This window comes from Cyrtonyx montezumae, unplaced genomic scaffold (genome assembly GCF_038088225.1).
Source record: "Cyrtonyx montezumae isolate F1298 unplaced genomic scaffold, pur_monq_1.0 scaffold_3, whole genome shotgun sequence".
Taxonomy (NCBI): domain Eukaryota; kingdom Metazoa; phylum Chordata; class Aves; order Galliformes; family Odontophoridae; genus Cyrtonyx; species Cyrtonyx montezumae.
Genome location: NW_027072034.1, coordinates 58,656,392 through 58,676,048, shown reverse-complemented (window position 1 = coordinate 58,676,048; position 19,657 = coordinate 58,656,392).

The following is a 19,657-nucleotide window of genomic DNA, read 5'->3' as shown; positions in this document are numbered from 1 at the left end:
TAACCTATGGTGACTTGGAAAAAATTTTAATACAATTGTAAGAATGAAGGAGATAAGAAGTCTGGAAATTGTGCAAAGGAAACACACAGATGGACACAGTGGCCATGGCTGACAGGACACAGGAATGTCCTCTATCAAAAAGGGGAAGGCAAAGAGCAGGACAACCACAAAGAAAGACTCACATAAAACTGTCATAGAAGTGATCAGACAAATTTTTGCAGAACTCTTCTTTCCAACTGTGAACACGTTGAGAATTTTTTTAATAAGGCTTACTGTTCTCTAATTTCTTGTCAGTTGATCGCAGGAGGACATAAATGGAAAATCAGATACAGGAAACATCTTAATATAAGGTGTTTGGAAAGCCCAAATTACATGCTTCAGCAGCACAGTAGCTAGGTAATAGATCACACTGCCCAGGAAATATACCAGGCACATAAGCAAACTTACTGTTGGCTCAGAGCAAGCATATCAAGACAACTTGATATTCAATCCCACTTTACTATAAATTATGTGGATTCACAGTCTGGTTCCTATCATAACAGTTCTGTCTATCCAGAGGGTAGACTGATGCCTGAGTTGTGATGCTACAGAATTATAGAACCATTAAGGTTGGAGAATATGAGCTAGTCCAACCATCAGCCCACTCGACCATACCCATGACCACATCCCTCAGTTCCACATCCACATGGTTGAACACCTCCAGGGACAGTGACTCCACAATGTTCCTAGGCAGACTATGCCAGTGCCCTTCCACTCTTTCTGTGAAGAAATTCCCCCAAAATCTGGCATATATTTGTTCACATGGTCATCTAATTTGCAAAGAGACTTAAAACTGCTTTTGCTATCTGTCTTCTGAATAACCAAAGGATAGTGATAATTTGCAAAGTTATAATCAGTAGCAACAGCAGTAAGAGGCCCTTTGTCTGTAATTGTGCCCAGAAACTAAAGAGAAATACCCAGAAAGATGATTTCTAAACAGTTTTTCAAGATCAATATCAGAGAGATATTGAACACTAGAATTTGAAGCAGTTCAGCAGTTTCATACACAGCCTGTGAGTCTAGGTGTCTACAATGGCAAGAAAGCCTGCAATGCTTCATAGTAGTAGGGTGACAGCTCAGAAGACTCAGTTCTTCTTTTTTTTTTTTTTTTTGTAATAATAATAATTAAATAATTCAGGGTAACTTTTTCTTTTTTTTTTTTTTTTTTTTTTGCATGAGCTTGCTTTGGCAGGGGGGTTGGACTCAATGATCTCTAGAGGTCTCTTCCAACCTCTACAATTCTGTGATTCTGTGATAGGTAAGAACAAAGTTAAAGATTCAGGGCCATGTTTGGATTTTTTACACAATGAAAAAGACCAAAAACCAGCAAGTTAAAAAATGACCAAGCTCTAACACTGAGTTATCATTTAATGGACAGTATTACATCTTGTTCATTATAGAATCTGTGTGGATTTAATTTTTGAAGTGTTCTCAAGGCTTTGTCTTAGACTCAGACTTAAATATGCTCAGTACCATACAACATAGCACACAAAAAAATCTCCCATGCTCCTAAAACTGTATAGTTGAAATATGAATCAAGAGATGTGTAGGCAAAAAAATATAAAGAAGTAGGTGCAAATATTTGTTTTATTTATTTATTTCCTATTTTGATTTTATTTTTATTTGTTTAAAATTATAATCTTGTTTTTGTTATTTTGCTTTAAATTGTGATTTTGTTTTCATTTATTATATTTGTTTTAAATTATTATTCAAGAGATAGTGAGGTGGCTTGTTAGATATAGTTATTTCATCTTGTGTGCAGCACAGCTTGCAACTAACAGAGAAGAAAGACTGCTAAAACCAGTGTAAGATATCAGAATTGTTTCTGAATATCTCTGGGGCTTTTTATTTTTCCTTTGGTGAGGATTTTGTTTGTGTTTTAATAGGGCAGTAAATTGTCCCCATGTCAGTATGTTGACTATAAACTGAATGACAGAAGGAATGATGATATTGTACACTTCCTGTTAGGCTGTTTTAGAGCTGACAGATGGACACCCATGAGGAGATTGCCAAGAGGCAGCGAAAGCTTTTGTTTGTATGGAAGGTGATGACCTGGATTGGAGAGGTGTACATCTGAGTCATCAGTATGATGATTTGCATTGTGTTTACAAATAAGATTATCTTGAGAGAAGATGTAAAAAAGCATTTCACAGATGGCAGGAAAATTAAATGTGGCGTAAGAGCCTAATGTTCCAAGAGAGTAAAATTGTCAAAATCTGTCTTATAGTGGTGTATGTAGCTCAACAAAAAATCTTCAGCAGAACAGCAGCAGCTGCCTTTCTTAACCTGTCACTTATTTTCCCCATCATGTGTATGAACTAATTCTTTATCATGTTTTATATTGAAGCAGGTACAGACAATTCATATGACGCAAAAAGGGAGGGTGTGTTTGTTTTGGAAAGTGCCACGTTAAATTCCACATTCAACATTACAATACAACACACATACACACACACGCATACACACATACAAACAAAACAAAACAAAAAAAAGGAAAAGAAAAAAAAAGTGCACTGTTGCCAAAATATGACAAATGTCTCAGGGCATGAACTCACGCTGGGTTCTCATACACTTCCCTGCCACCTGCTGCCATTCTCTTCTGCAGTGGGACATGCAGCTCTCCCTGCCTTGCCAGGGAGCAGGCATTTCGAGCTCAGAGCAGCTGCTTTTCCATCTGCAGATAGCACAGGCCATGAGAAATCTTTTATCACAGAAAACCACTGTGTGTCATCAAAGATTTTATCATCAAGGAGCTGTTTGCTCTTCAGAGCGGAAGCATGCAGTTATCTCCACATACTCAAGAGGCTTGCTGCCCACATCCCTTCAGAACTAGTAAAAGCAGATGGAAACCTCAGTGCAGGAAGAGGCACACACACCGGAGTGGTTTATTCTCATCCAGACACATGTGTTCTGAGCGTTTCACCAGCAGCACTGAGCAGTGGGTGGGCCACATGACTGCTGCTGCTACTACTTCAAGAGGTAGGATTTTATTTTTATTGGCTCAAGCTGCACAAGTTTGCACTTCAAGACCCTGAGATTCAGGTTCAGTACCACTTGCAAAGACACTCCGAAAAGCACAGCATCCTCTATTCATGGAGAGAATGGGCTCTGAAAAAAAATGGCAACAGATATTGCAGGTGGAAAGAGGCTTGGGTAAGATTTAGATTGCACTTATCCTAGGGCATGTTTCTGTCCCATAGGTATTGCACTGTGTGTGCGACATGAGGCAGTCAGCACAGGAGACTGATACATTCGAGAGATCCTGTGCATGAGCAGAGCTAAGTCCAAAGATAGAGTAAACCGCAGCCTAACTCAATTGGTAGCATGGGTCTGCCTCTCACCATTTAGTGGTACAAAGACTGATTAGGAACAACTTCTTCTCAGAAGGAGTGGTGAGGCACTGGACGAGGCTGCCCAGGGTGGTGTCCCTGGAGGTGTCCAAGAACTGTGTGGATGTAGCACTGAGGGACATGGTCAGTGGGCATGGTGGGTGTGGGCTGATGGTTGGACTAGGTGATCTTAGAGGTCTTTTCCAACTTTAATTGTTCCATATTTCTACAATTTCTACCTAAAGATGGGGACTAGCCCAGGTTCGGTTGTGAAGTGAAACTGGATAGTGCCCAAAATCCTGCTGGCTTTGCACTAAGACATGTTACAGAGTGAAGAAGCCCTGGCAGTGCAAGAGATTTGGGTGTTTGGTTTTGTGATTCACACAGGACTCTAGGTGTGTGCAGCTTCAAGGTTGCATGAGGCAGCATGAGGCCAAAGGCAGCACTGACCAAAATGCAGCAGTGTGTCAATACAACTGCTGCTATGTCAAGAGATTTGCCTTGTGGGCACAAGATGATTATCTCGTAGATAAATCATGTTCTGATTAACTAGATGACTTCTCAGATTAGAGCTGTAGGCGGCTCCTTGCATTAGTGCTTTGGCACTAGCACTGAAGGAGCTAGCTCAGGTAGGTTTATAGAAGGTGACATTTTGTACATCCAGAATCTTATTTCCTTTATACATTCCTATAAATCAATCAGAGGTGTAATAAAGGACCATAACTACAGTGAGAATGACGTAAAATTCCTTTCTTTAAGATATGTCTCTGTCTCAGTTGGAAGTACAGTCCAAGATACCACCTCAGCTTTGGGTTCTCAAGGTGCCTGAGGCCATCGGGTGCTTGAAGTGAGTTGATTTTCTCTGTCCACACCTGGCACAGCTTTAAATCCCCTGCGGCCATGTTTCTCCAAGCAGCCTTGTCCCACAGGAGTGTAACTATGTGAGGCAAGGCCCTGGTGTTACCACTCACATGGCTGCACAGCGCAGGCCTCCCCACAGCCCCATCAGAAGGAATCAGCTGGGATGCTGCAGGAAGACGCATTTTCCAATTACTCTCCTGGTCTGCACATATCACAAAAGTGTATCAGTGCTGAGGTTTTCGTGGTAAGTGGGGAGAGGAGTTAACAGAGTGCTACTAGCACTATCTAACCTCAGTTGTTTTATCCCAACATGGCTGTGGTTTAGTCTTTAAACAAGCTGAAAGATAAGCAAATAGCTGATGTGACCCCTCTTGCATCATGTATGTTTTATGAAAGCAAGCAGCACTGTGTAATGTTGTGATTCATACCTTACCACCAAATACTCAATGAACTAATCGTTTCACCAGAACAGGTGTTGCAAGTGTTTTTATTCCTTCCCAGTATGAACACTGAGGGAACCCCATGCAGAATCATAGAAGAATAGAATCATTAAGGTTGGAAAAGACCTCTAAGATCACCTAGTGCAACCCACAACAAACCCCCACCGTGCCCACTGACCACGTCCCTCAGTGCCACATCCTCACGGCTCTTGAACACTTCCAGGGATGGTGACTCCACCACCTCCCTGGGCAGCCTGTGAGCATCTAGGGGATCCTGTGTTGATTTTGTGTCAATTCTCACAGGCAAACGACCAAATAAAAGACAGGCAAAGAGTAGAGTTTTGTGGCACATAGTGATAAATCTGTAGATCAGCATTCATGATTCTCTTCCTTGCTTAATGAGGCACAATGTCTTACTTGTCACTAGCACCCCAGATTTACGTTCCCATAATTGCTCACTTGATTTCTTCCTAACATAATGCATGGGCTACACAAACAGGAGAATCTTATTTCTGTGAAGAATCTCATTGCAAAGGCATCCTGGAAAGAGCAGAAAAAGGAGGGAAAAAAAGGAAAAAGAAAAAATAAAACAGCATTCACGTCATTAGTAGAATCACACAAGTCAAAAACTGAAAACAATTGAACATAGTTCTCAGCTCCCTTGAGAGCTGACATTTAAATCTCACATATACTTCTTGCAAGGCTTACAAGGTCTTCTTAAAAATACTTTTGTCTGCAGCTGAGTGATGAAGCACCAAATCCAAGCCATGCACGCAAAGAGTCTTAAATTGACTTTTCGTTGGTATCTACTGTTCTAAATAATTTTTATTAAGAAATGCAATTTTGAGTAGAGACACACTGAGAAAAGGTTACTAATATCATTTTTTAAAACTTTCATTTAGGTCTGAAAACATCTGGAGGAAATCTATAAGGCAGAAATAAAGCATTGTTTTGTTTTAAGATGGACTACTAGGATCCTAAGGTCCTGAAATACCACTGAAATCCTCTAAACATATCACATTTCTCTTCTCAACATTATAAAATCAAAAATCATTTGCAGTTTTAAAAGGGGGAGGGGATAATTACAGTGCCAGCACTTTTCCCTTAAAGCTTATCCTGACTAAATGAAATTTGTAGTCCAGAATGGATTTGACAAAGAAAAGCCCTTTAAGATTCAAATAATAAAAATGTTGAGCAATTCTTAAGTCTGTTCTTAAGTCACAAGGCTGGGCAGCTTGAACAGACACAAGAGACTCGTACATTTGGTAAGCACAGTTGTGCAGATAAAAGGGCAAGCACTGCAAGTTTCCGAAGTGCAACCCTATCACCTGCTAACCTGTGGACTCTGCACTGCATTTACAGTCCTTTGGAAACATTGTCAGCCCTGTGCCAATCTGTTATTTTGTTTTGACTTTCTCACTTATTGCAGTACAACAGTATCATTCAGTAGTTCTGGGAAGTTATATCATAATTTCTTTTCACTCTGCCATGAATAATTCAGTTTGTTGGTCAGAGTTGTCTCTCAAGCTCATCTTTTGCAAAATCAGAGAGAAGCTCTCCATCAGCTTGTTCCTTGAGCTCTATGCTGGTCCCATCCTCTCAGAAACTATCTGTGATGAACCAATTCTTCTGTGAGCTATATTAATGGAAAATGTAATCAAATGCTAATATTTTTAGCTGTTTTGGGTAAGAGTTTATCACACAAGTTATCCATTCAGGAAGCAAAAATCAGCTCTTGTGTCCAATTCGTGCCTTATAGGAATATAATATACCTATCACGGTTCTGGAACTAGAATACAGGGAGCAGCAAAACATACACTGATACTGTCAAGTGAGGCGATAGTCAGAAACAACCATCTGTCAGTTTCCAAATATAGAAACAGACAAGAAATGGCAATTCTGTAGAAGAACTAAGAACATTTCTCCCAGTGACCAGTGTCTGACAGCAGCAATAGCTCATGGGAAAAGCATAAGAGACAGCATAAGCATGGTGGTCTTGTTGTGGTTTGCATCTAGACCATTGTCCCTATACTTGTCTTGTCCTTTTTGGAAATCAAATCATTTATTCCTCCAGGGTATCTTGAGACAATAAGCTCAATAAACCTGTTACACACCACCGTGAAAAAGTTTTCCCTTTCGTTTTCGCTGTTCTCTTTTCCTTTATAATCCCACTAGACACCCCCTACTGTTTGTATTTTGAGAAAGAATAAGTAATCTTTTCCTATCTGCACTGAACCATACTATTCCTGATTTTATAGTCTCCTATCACAACTTTTTACCATTCCATTTGCCTGTTTTCCCAGACTTATGAAAATTTGTACGTTTAAATTGACTTTCTGCAGGGATCATTTCAGTCTCTGCTCTTCTCTTTACCTTTCCTAGCTCTGCAGTATTCAGTGAGTGGTAACCAAAGAGGAAAGTGTTAAATTATTTATTGCATTATATTATACTATGCTGATTTATACTCTGAAATTCAGAGAAGGTTTATGTTGGGTATTTGGAGAAATTTCTTCTCAGCAGGAGCAGTGAGGCAGTGGCACAGGCTGCACAGGGAGGTGGTGGAGTCACCGTCCCTGGAGATGTTCAAGAGCCGTGTGGGTGTGGCACTGAGAGATGTGATCAGTGGGCATGGTGGGGGTGGGATGATGATTGGATCAGGTGATATTAGAGGTCTTTTTCAACCTTAAAGTTTCTGTGTTTCTGTAATTCCTATCTAAAAGGTGGCATACTCATGAGTTGTGCAGTGACTAAAAAATACTTTGTTAAATCCCTATCCCTTTCCCAGCAATCTCCTGTTTGCCTTTTTGACTGCTGTTTTTGTGTTGGTTTTTTTTGACTGCTGCTGAGACCTGATCCAGTCCCTTACACAGTAACCTTACATTCTCAAGGTGACAGCAGTATCTGAAGGCAGTAACTGAAGGCAGACAAATCCACAACGTAGATACCACATTGACTTCAAAGTGCCTCAGCCAAAGAACAAATGTGCAATGGAGTGAATCCATTTCTGTTTCTGAAGACATGGTCAAAGTACGGTTTATGTACCTCTTAGCTCCTATTCAAATGCCTCATGCTAGACAGTAGTGGAAGTATGGACATTTTGCATATAATTTCATTTAACCTCTATTAGTTTGAACTGCCAGCCAGTCCTAGTCCACATTAACTTGTCAAGAAAGACTCTGATTCATTTATTTAATAGTAAAAGGTCAAAAACCAGAGTCCATATGGCAGTTACAATGGCTTGTTGCTTGTTTTAACTATAAACAGTTTTGGAAAAGGAGGGATGCCTCCCTACATCTACATTTTTTTTGTTCCTAATGGCAGATCTGCATGACTCCTGAGCATAGATACTATACTACAGAAGATGGACACATATTGTCCAGAAAGGGCATTAAGATGAATTAATTCAATCAATAAAATAATTCAAACTGAGTTTAACTGAGATGTAGATGCACTGTGAGAGGGAGGTGAAAGTTAAATAGCAGACTTTAAAACACTCCTTGAACCAAACACAATGACTAAAATAATATTTTAGCTATTAAAACATTAAGAATTTTAAAGCAACATGCATTTGTAGAATTCATAAGGTCTAAAATATTGCACAGAATCTATACCAAACTAGTTAAAGAAAAAAACTTTGACAAAGGAAGCTTCAAATCCAAGTAGTGTTGATCTTGGTTGGAATTTCAGTGCACTTTCAAATATGATACATTATTTAAACATAGCCCAGGTTACAGATTTTATTTAAAAGATATTTGTCTGGCACCAAGGGAAAGCTGCAAAGTAAACTGTGATATGAGTTACACAAAAGCAGCCCATCATTTCTGCAGAATACTTCTACTGTTGAAAAGTCCATTACATACTGAGAAACAGTTAACAGCTATTCATGTGAAAACCACAACTAATGCTGATGGAAACTGCATGTACTGTGAGTACTGCATGCACTACTCTCTTTTTGTATGCCTTGCAGCCATTTCTTCATCTTCCTCAGCAAGAGAACCATCCTGCTCTATACAGACTATGTTTCCAGTGCCATGACTGATCAGCCCTTTCTTTCTTTTCCTATTCCTCCAGTTTCTGACATGCCAAGATGCATATTCCAGCACTAACATGTTCATTTGTATGGAGTTGTTCCTGAGACATTGTCAGGAGACTGATCTGGTCTACCAAATCCAGACTGACATGAAACTCCCCTAAATCTGCAGGTTTTAGACCCTGAACTCTCATTTGGATCTATCACCACTATGCCCCCCTACTTCTGAAGGATGTCCTAACCTCCCTATGGGCCTCTTTTGCTGGGTCTGGGACTACCTTTCAGACCAAAGGCCTTCTGGCCAAAAGGTTTGAGCAGAGCTTTTTTTGTAAAAGCCCGTGATCACTCCTAAAGCACATCCCTGAGCTATTATTTCCATAGGCTTTTTTTGTGCATTTATTGTTCTTTTGGTGACAAAAATAAATCAAAGCCTCTCTGAGCACTCTCACACAAGGTTTACAAGAAGAAAACAGTAACAGCCTGTGGATAATAATTAAACAATCCCCACTTAACTTGGGGTTAGAAGACTGTTGGAGCTTGTCTTTAATTTTGCTCATGAGCTCACAAAGTTCTGTTGAATAATAGTGCTATTGACTCCAAAATCTCCAATGTGCCATTAATTCAGGAACTGTGAAAAAGTGACAATCAGAGCTGCAACAGATGTGGCTGAATAGCTCAAGTCACAGACTACAAAGAGAGAACAGCATTACTTACTGAACTCTGACCAGAAAGGGTGGGAGAGCATCCCTAGAGGCAGGAGAGAATGAGCGCTCATCACAGACAAGTGAGAAGGCACCACACTAAAACCGATTTATTCCATAGGTGGCAGAATTAACAAAACCCCATTTCCTTTGGGTTTGTGGCATGGATGGAGTTCAGTGGTGAACATACGCTGTGCCCCTGCTCGTCACATATCACTCTCTGAGTCCTCAGCCAGCCCTCCTAATGCAGCCTGTGAGGAGTCTTAGCCCACTGCATGCCCACAAGAACACCAAGAGGGGTCCTGGTAGCCCCCAAAGGCTTGCTTTGTCTTACCAAGTCTCTGGTTGCCATCACACGAGCTTTGTCTGACTTATTGTCTGACCATTGTCTCCCTTAGCCAATAATCCCACAATAAATCAGTGCAAAACCCACAGTTTTGTGTGGAGAGAAAATAACACTGGTTTGGTAGAATGGTACACAGCATTGCTTGTAAATAAGTTATCCTTTTCTCTCTCATGGGATTGTACTTTGATTTTAAAGGTAAAAGGAAATGTTGATATGTAAAAGGAAATTGTACATGTACACTTGTTTGTATATATATTGTATACACACAGCCATCTCACTATGAGCACCCACTCTATTATCTACAGGCATGGCAGCATTTTGTTTAACTATAGTAAACCAAGCCATGTTATTGAAGTTTTCTTGCAGATAACCATCATTTTAGCATGTCATTAATTATTTGTCATAGAGCCAAGGTAAAGATACAGAGCACTTCAGAGCTGCCCACCGTCTTTCTTTACACAGAACTTAAAGCCTCAGTTTGTGAAATTAGGCCTTTAGTTTGCAAAGAACAATCACTCTTTTCTTCTAAATTTGCTAATTGTAAAGAAAATTTGAATTTAGTACCACTGGAAACCAGAAGGCAAGTGAAACACTAAAAATCAGAAGCATATAGTCATGCCTTGTGATGGGAGGCAGATGTGAAGCTCTTAGGTGATCATAGAGGTGCTTTCTGAAGAAGTGCTTGTTGCCCTTGCTAGGAAGACCTTGCATAGGTACCAATTTTCTCTGGTCCAGCAGCCAGAAGGAGATGAGCAGTCTTGTCTCACATGCAAAGACATATGAGGCCAGCCCAGAGATGACAGGGGAAGAATCATCGTATCACATAACATCCCGAGTTGGAAGAGATCCGTGAGGATCACATAATCCAACTCAGGGCTCCACACAGCACCACCAAAAAAAATCAGATCATGTGTCTGAGAGTGTTGTCCAAACAACCCTTGAACTCTGACAGTTCAGCACTAGGGTCCACTGCCCTGGGCATCTTGTTCCATGCCCTCTGGTGCATGCCCTAACACCCAGCTGCCCCTCCCCTGACACAGCTCCATGCTGTTCCCTTGGGCCCTGTCGTTGTCACAGAGAGCACAACTCAGCGCTGCCCCTCCAAGAAGAGGCATTTTGAGCAGTGTTGGAGACTGTCAGAGCTCTCAGAGTCAGTACTCACCCACTACTGTGTCCTCCGCTCCCTTGTGCTGGGCTTTACCTGGCACTATGGAAACCTCAGCTCTGTGGGTTTGAACCACAGTGTTAATATAACACGCTATCCATCCCTTGTCTTGATGACCAAAGAGCACAGGGGCAGAGGTGACCAGAGCAATAATACATTTGTCCAATTGCATTAAGGAGAAGTGATTTATTGTGTGGCAATCTTTGAGGGAGACACTATTTAGAAAGAATACATCAGGAGAAAAACGTGTCTGAATAGAAATGCAGATGAAATGCAATAGCCACAGTTATCACTGAGAGGATCTGAACCTTGCCAGCGAGCAAAACCACAATAAATGGCTAATAAAAACGAATCCCTGTAAAGCATTAAAAAAATGTACATTACCATTATGTTGTGGTTAATTCTCAGACAATACTGCAAAATAACAGTGAAGTGCTACTTCCTGTCATTTTAAGGAAAAGAAACCCAAACACCAAGAATTCTTTGGGCTAAGGAATGCAGACATACATCATGTCTGTGAGAATCATAAAAAGATCAAATGTAATATTTTCTTTCAGCACAGACAACTGCTTTGAGATTTTCCATTCAGACAGCCTTGAAAACCGCCTCCAGCATTTGCCAATTACTACTGACAAATACCATTTGGTAGTGAGTGATGTTTTAAGTGAAATAAAACAGCGAAGAAAACTGAACATGATGAAAGGATTTTTTTTCTCCCTCTGAAGTGACTGTAAGTTATATATTCACAAGGTAGGGTTTACGCTTCCTGCCAGTGACAAATTCCATGTGATGTTGAGCGCGGAGCTGAAGTTTGTTTGACAGTAATAGGAAAGGAAGACAAAACTCGTTTTCATGTTCTTTTAAGCAGTCAGATATTTTTTAGCTATAAACAAAGGAAGAGTTGCTAATACCTCTGTTCCACATCATTCTTCATAATATAAGTGCACTAATGGAGAGAATGATTCTCTAATATTGAAGTGGTCAGAGTGCAAAGAGGGTTTACAGTGGATCCTGCTGTCAGGAGCACTTGATTTACATATAACTGCAACCTGCAGCCAGTAACAACTAGCACATACCATATTTTTAAAATATTTATTGTTCACAGAGAGCTTTGAGACAAGGAAAAATAGTTCAAGCCATATGACTTGAAGAGGTGTTTAAAGAATTATTTTAATAACTGACTATTAGTACTCTTCTGACCTTTTCTCCTTTTAAACACAGAATAGCAGTCCATTTAGCTCCACATTTACTACCTAAGATTGTCAGAAACATTACTCACAGGTCCTTGTATCATGATATCTGTTTTCCTCACATTCTCCAACTCTGCAGCCCCATAGGAAGCAAGCAAGTGTTTATAAGGAAGGAACAGAGACCCCAAAGCCCAGATCCCAGAGACATCCCCCCCCGATCCTTTTCTTGCCACGGCTCACACAGTAACACAGCAGTGTTGCTGTTGGCCCTAGGACACCAAGTTACCAGAATTCTGTCTTTTCCTCCCTAGGGGAGTAGCATCTTTTTTCTAACTTGTACAAAGCTGCATCGTTGCAGCAGCTGTTTTCTGAATTATCCAAGTAATGCTCACATTTCAACCCCTACTTGACATTCAACAGTTGCATCTTGTTACTGACTCAGATTCAGATCTTACTTTAATCTTGAAACAGTGGGGAAAATGGGGAAAAATCCAGAGAATGTGGGTACATTAGGAACATTTTTCATGCTGTTTCATTTTGCTATGGCCTGGGGTTTCTTTGTTTCACAATCCTTTGCATGTTTCCTCTACCAACAACAACAACAAAAAATAGCTTAGAAGTGCTCAACCCATCTTTTTTCTAGCACTTCTTCTTCCTTTTAGGTGGAGAAGTGATCATCAGGCGATTCTTCCAACAATTTTGAAAAAGTCAGGGTTGTGATATGAGTTTTATTTTGATGCTAAAGTTGAAAACTTCAGCAAGGAATTTCCTTCAGATCTCAGGAAAGGACTCCTAGCTCGCGCTCCCTGATTATTCTCAGGGAGGTGCAACCAAGGGACTCACTTGCCAGCCAGTCCCACAGTCACGAACATAGTGGCAAATTCACTGTGCACACAATGCCAGCTGGTCAGAGCGTGTACAGATGACGTGAATCAGGCTGTGCACAGGTGCAGAGCTATTGTCTAGCACACATACATGACAACCAACATGCACAGGCCTCATTCAGTGTAAAGATGCTGTTTGGCTATGTGCATGTGGCTGGTCAGGCACCATATGCCATTGCTACAACAATGGATCTCTCTGTCTTCCGGAAGTCCCAGACTAAGAACACTTATTTTTACCCAGACAACACTCTTTTTGGGAAAAACAGACATGTGACAGCCTAACCTCAGCACTTCAGCTGCATCGGGTGCTGTTCCTCTGTGGCTTTGTCCTTGTGCTGTTGCTGGAGGAGAGTAAGAGCAAGCTCAATAGTAGGTAGATGGAAGCCATGCAAACCTTTTAGCTGTGAGACTTGCACTCTCAATGGAGGATGTTAGTCTCACCTCGACACAAGCACAACATGCTTCAGGATAGCCAGAGCTACCTCTTAGCCAATCCAGTCATACTGTACAAATGGGAATTGTAGCTCAATGCATTCAGGATTCCCTGAGACATAAGCCTCAGACTACACCCAGGTACTTCCAGTGCAAACTGGGTTGATAGAGGAGTCGTGATCTCTGATACTCTCATGAGGCTGCAATAATTCCCTTACAACTGCAAAATATTTTATTATTTTCTTCTAAAAAATGAACATTAAACTTTGACACAAATAAGCCAATTGATTTCTGTCAGGAAGATTTGGACCACAGCTGTGCCTAGTGAAGCCCTGAGGCCAAATATCAAAGGTGAGATGTAGCTCCATTCAAGCTAGTGGAATTAAACTGACATAGGATTAACTGATTTTTCAGTTTTAGCCAGAAGCAGTCAGGGAGAGACAATATTAGGCCTCCTGAGGTTCAGATAAGACTGATCTGTGCTCTTCTCACGGCTTGTACCAACTATACATGCTTTTCTAACTGTATCTGGAAGTGGAATGGCCATTCCCCAAGGGCAGGGACCTCTTCAGAGAAGTACAAGCACCTACCGTTGCAATAATCTCCAGTACAGTTATGCTCAGGGCTGGCTTCAAAGCATATTAGGTGTGATTTTCTGACTTTCTGGTACGAATTTAGCCTGGAGTCACAAGGAAGCAAATCTCTGTATATCTGACTATCCTATTCCCTTCTTCTCTTCTTTATTTTCTGAATACATTAGACAGTTTGTATCAATGTGACATAAAAGTAGCAGTCTCAAAGCAGCAGTCACAACCATGCTGTCTCTTGAGTGCTGCTGGCTGTACCCTCAAAGCCAGTGTCTCTGACTATGCGCTTCTTAGCCTCAGAGCATGGTTAAAGGGCTGATTATGAAAGCACCCCACTGGAAGTGCCTGAAGAAACTTGACAAAGAGAACTGCTCATTTCTTTTTGATACATACTCCATACCTCACCAAACAGCTTTACACTTAGTCATCGTAGCCAGAGCAACTCATGTCTTCCCAAATCTTATCCCATAGAGCACAGCTCCTCCAGTGAACAGAGGTTGGATGTGCTGCATGTCACAGATGTGGCCAATGTTATTTCCATGCCAGCAGCAGCATGACTGACATGACAAGATGAACTTCCCACCAGGCAACATGGAGGCATCTTCATCTCCTTGTGAATGACAGCGTGAAGATAGGCATCCTGACTGACCAGCACAAACACAGGGCTCCTTCTGTCACTGCAGCTCTGGCTCATACAGGGCTTTTTCTGCCCTGAACTTCAGCCTAGGGACTCTGTTCTAATGCTGTAGTGCTGCGCAGCCAAATGAACCCAAAAGCCCTGATATCATGGAGCTCCGATAGCACTGGCTAGCCACAGCATGGCACACACAGACACACATATACGCTTGCCCTATGTTGTATCATTTTCTAATGGTTACTGATCCAGACTGTGTGCTTATCCCCCTCACCTTCATCTTCCAATCTGTACAGAATTGGCAACCCTGACCACACACCATATGGTGTGTATGAGGGTACAAAACACCCCCTATCCAAAGGGACCACGCTGTTCCTCCTATTCTAGCCCCCCCTTCCTCTTCCACCTCCACAGCCCAGCCCACACTGCACTTCCAGCAGTCCTTTAGGAGTCTCCCATGACCCACACAGAGTTTTCCCACTCGTGAGCAAGGGGCCTGCTAGCCCAGCTTAGAAACATTTCAGAGCAGTATGAGTCATCTTGGGATGGTAGAGTCCCTTATGATCTCTTGCCAACATCCTTTGCAGACCAGCCCACCCACACCCAAGCATCTCTGTCCGTATGAAGTTCATCTCACGGGAAGGATACACAAATGCACTGGCTCTTTCTTGTTGCAAAGAGGGCTGGCTTCTTGAGGATAGAGATACAGACTCTGGAAGCCTGCCCAGGCTGGGTGGTACAGACAGGCATGGCACCAGCCTCATGCTGAGAATGCCCCTCTGTCCTCTCCATGGCCATCGTTGTCTGCCAAAGGTCAGAAGATCCAAAATGCCTCTGCCAGCTCCTTCCACAGCAGCCCCAGCAGGAGGGAGTAACTAAAATAGCACATCTGGCTGTATCTGCAAAGGATATGGTGCTCATCTACCTATTTCTCCAGCCCAACTCCAGCTCTCTCAGGGGTAAGAGTCTGGAAACTTATAGGTGTAGGTAAAAAGGAAGAGTAATTTCAAAAGTGCAATGTAAATTCCTGCCTCCTGCCATGCTCATAGCGGTACTAGAGCTCAATCCACTACAGTGCTTTCAAGATTGGTGCATTGCAGTATGATACAGCACTGGAGACTGAGGAAAAGAACTAAGGAACAGGACAGAGGATTTCATGAGTAAACAGGAGCTTTGCAAGCAGCATTCCTCTTCACTCCTTCTCTTTAATCTACAGGACAACAGGAACAATCCAAAAGGGTCCAGAAGATGTGCACTGAGTGTTTCAGGAGTCCCTGGGAAACAAATATACAACAATAATAAGTAATCTCATGCCTGACCAATCTGAAGGCCTTCTATGATTGAGTGACAGCATCGGTGGACAAAGAGAGAGCAACTGATGTCATCTACTTGGACTTGTGCAAGGCCGTTGATGTGGTCCCAAACACCATCCTCACCTCTAAATTGGAGAGATGTGGATTTGAAGGGTAGAGTATTTGATGGATAAGGAATTGCTTGGATGGTCACAGTCAGGGGGTTATTGTCATTGGCTCTATGTCCAGGAGGATGGTGGCAAGTGCTATCCTCCAGGGGTCCATCTTGGGATTAGTGTTCTTTAATGTCTTTATCGATGACATACACAGTGGGATTGAGTGCGCCCTCACTAAGTTTGCTGATAACACCAAGATGGGTGGTGCAGTTGCTACAATAGAAGAGACACCATCCAGAGAGACCTGGGCAGGCTTGAAAAGTGGTCCCATGGGAACACAATGAGGTTCAACAAGGCCAAGTGCTAGGTGTGACACTTGGGTCAGGGCAATCCCAGTTATGAGTACAGACTGGAAGAGGAACTCATTGAGAACAGAGGGCTGGGGCACCTCTCCTGTGAAAACAGGCTGAGAAGCTGAGCTTTAGCCTGGAGAAGAGAAGGATTCAGGGAGACCTCATTGCAGTCTTCCAGTACTTGAGGGAAGCTTGTGAACAGGAGAGGGACTGACTTTTTACAGTCTGATAGTGGTAGAACAAGGGGGAATGGTTTAAAACTAAAAGAGGGGAGATTTAGGTTAGGTGTCAGGAATAAGTTTTCACTGAGAGGGCAGTGATGCACTGGCACAGGCTGAGACACTGCCCACAGCGGGGGTTGGGATGGGTGTGCTTCGAGGTCCCTTCCAATCTATGCCACTCTGTGATTCTATGAAAATAGGGAACAAATCTCCAGAGAAGGAAATTAATAGTTAAACATCAGCTTATTACTATTATACAGTAGAGATCCAGAGGAAATATATCAGAGTTCATTCAGCTATATCGAAGGTCATTACTGGAGGAGACTTGTGCAAATGATTGCATCTGGCACCTAAACTCTAATGAAAGAGGCACAAGTAGACACTGCAACCCCATCAACTAAATAATTAGGACTACAATAATAAAGATGATGTGATTCATTAGTTATGGCTCAGGTGTTCGTGGAAGTTCGTGTTTCATGGAAGAACAACCTGATTTAACTTGAGAAAGGAGTAACTTAAAATGTAAGAAAAAAAAAAACTGAAAGAAGATGTAAGTCTATACATCCTCAAGTTTCAACTGAACTCATCAGAAAGAATAGCACATCTTTTAATTATTCATGTAATACTAGCTACAGTGTATCCATGGACAACTACACTGTCTACTACTAAAAATATAATAGAATATATATGATTATATCTGCATGTAACTACCCTGTAAATTCTATTTCTTTGTAATACAGCTGCATCATCTAGTGGACAACACAGAGATTGCACTAGTTTTACTCAGTATAGGTTGGGGGCTGTTAAATATCTTTCCTTTTCCCCTTAACGAAGCTCATTACAGTGAGTCAGAAAAGTTAATTCCAGAACTAGAACTATGGTCTAAAACACAAATGAGTGAATCTTGGAAATATATACATTTTTTACTTTCTACTCCAATCTTCAGCAGGCTAACACCACCTAAATTTTGTTACAGGCAGGAGTACAATTGAGTTCTTTTAGTTAATTCCAGTCACTGAGCTGTGATTTCTCTTTGCACTGAAATTATAAAAATCATGACTCTCACATGGCTCAAAACCAATTGCTGTGCCAAACTCCCCAAGAAAATGAGGTAATCCTTGTAACAATTTTGCTTCATATTTATTATCTAATCAAATGTACTGTTTTGATGGGAAAATTTCCTTCAGTCTTAGTGTTCACCCTGTCTATACTCACAGAAGCACCAAGTGCAAACAATCACTTCAAATTATGACAAAGCGTGGCATCTTTAAAGAGGTATTATTTACCTTCTAGGTAGGGAGGGGCTACATACCCTGGGAGACATCACTTTTAAAAGCTCTTTCTTTGGGAATGTCATCTTTGAAATGTTTTCATAGAGCATCTAAAAGCTTTAATTATCAGAGTATGAGAGTTGATACTCCCTTATCTTGTCCTGAATAGACAGGTCTAAAGGCACTTAGCAATGATGGATGAGCTCCACACATTACAGCTGAAGAAAACTGTAAACTAGGAGCCACTCTCTGTAGAAGATCAAAGAAAATCCATGCCGTATTTACATAAATTGACACAGGAAAGATACTATCAGATGGTTTCATGTTTATCATTTTTCAGTGTCTTCAGGCTGCAGTACATCAACTCCCTCTACTCCAAAAGTAAAGAAAAAAAAAAACATAGAAAATCAAGTTGTACTATTTCTTCCTCACAATTTTATCACAGGATATAAAGCTTCTCTCACTGCACCTATTCAAACTCAGTGTCTGCTCTACAGTCACACCATACAGTCCAACTTCAGTTCTCTGAATAATACTGCACAAGCTGGAAGAAAATCTAGCTCACTGCCATGGTCAACACTAGGTTTGTATTACTAATGGTGAAAAGCTGGGGTTTAATCCTACTATTGCTGAGATTTGCAGATGGAATCTGAAAAGAAATTTATAACAAGAAGGAAATAAATCATATCTTTCCACACTAGGATCACAGCTAAATTCCTTTTTAGACTAAAAAATAGCCAGAGTCAAACGTTGACAGCAAGTCACTAAAGCTACAAGATGTTTGAAGCTCAAAGGGGTTCTGAATAGAGGTTGACAGTCAGTAACTTCACTCTTTGAAAAAAGACTTAATGTTCTCTAAAACAGCTGGAGAACATTCCCAGTGCAGTTCCTTCCTCAGGCACCCTACCTCATAGACCAGCTTAGGATGTCCCTTTGGCCTGTAGTTCAGGTTTGATTCAAAAACTGTATCTCAGCTTTCGCTGACAACACATGTAGATATACGTATAAATGCTGATTCATTACCTATGCCATGTCAGTTTATTCGTGTTAAAAATGCACTGCTATTGATGCTTTACAAAAGTGCTAGTCCCAATACTGTAATTTATTTGGGCAGGAATTTGTCTTTGACATTAAAGACACATGGTTCTACTCAGAACACTTGCTACAGTGCTTAAGGTAAAGCTGGGGGCTTACTGCTGTGTTTACATCCAAGAGACAGAAAAGAAATTCAGGCTGCCTATTATCTTGCACTGCCAAATCCCCACCCTATAGCCCCTCAGGGAGAGTAGGAGTTACAGAAGTAGATAAAGCCCATATTCAGACCAGCTGGTAAAAATGTGTGGCCTATATTGCAATAAACTTCTGTCAAACTAGTATCCATTTTGAAAGGCATGAACAAAAACACTTCTTTAAGTACAGTACCTTGTAAAGTATGTAAACAATATGTAAACATTTCTACTGGTACTGGTACTCTGCCAGTCATTTCAACACATTGTCAAATAGTTTTGAACCTGACTACTCCAAACTTCCGTTGAAAGACCTTGACTCTTGCACTGTGAATACGCATTCACCACCCTCCCTCTTCATGTCATTCATGGTGACTGGAGATGTTTTTGCAGGTGTGACCAAAGCAAATGGGCAACAGTCACAGAGTCAGGTTCTCAGCTCTGCCGTCTCTGCTGTAGCCATGTTCAGTGATACAGAAGGGCTCACTGGCAAGCTGATGAAGATTACCCTTGTTGGGATCATTTCCTTGAGGGGGTACG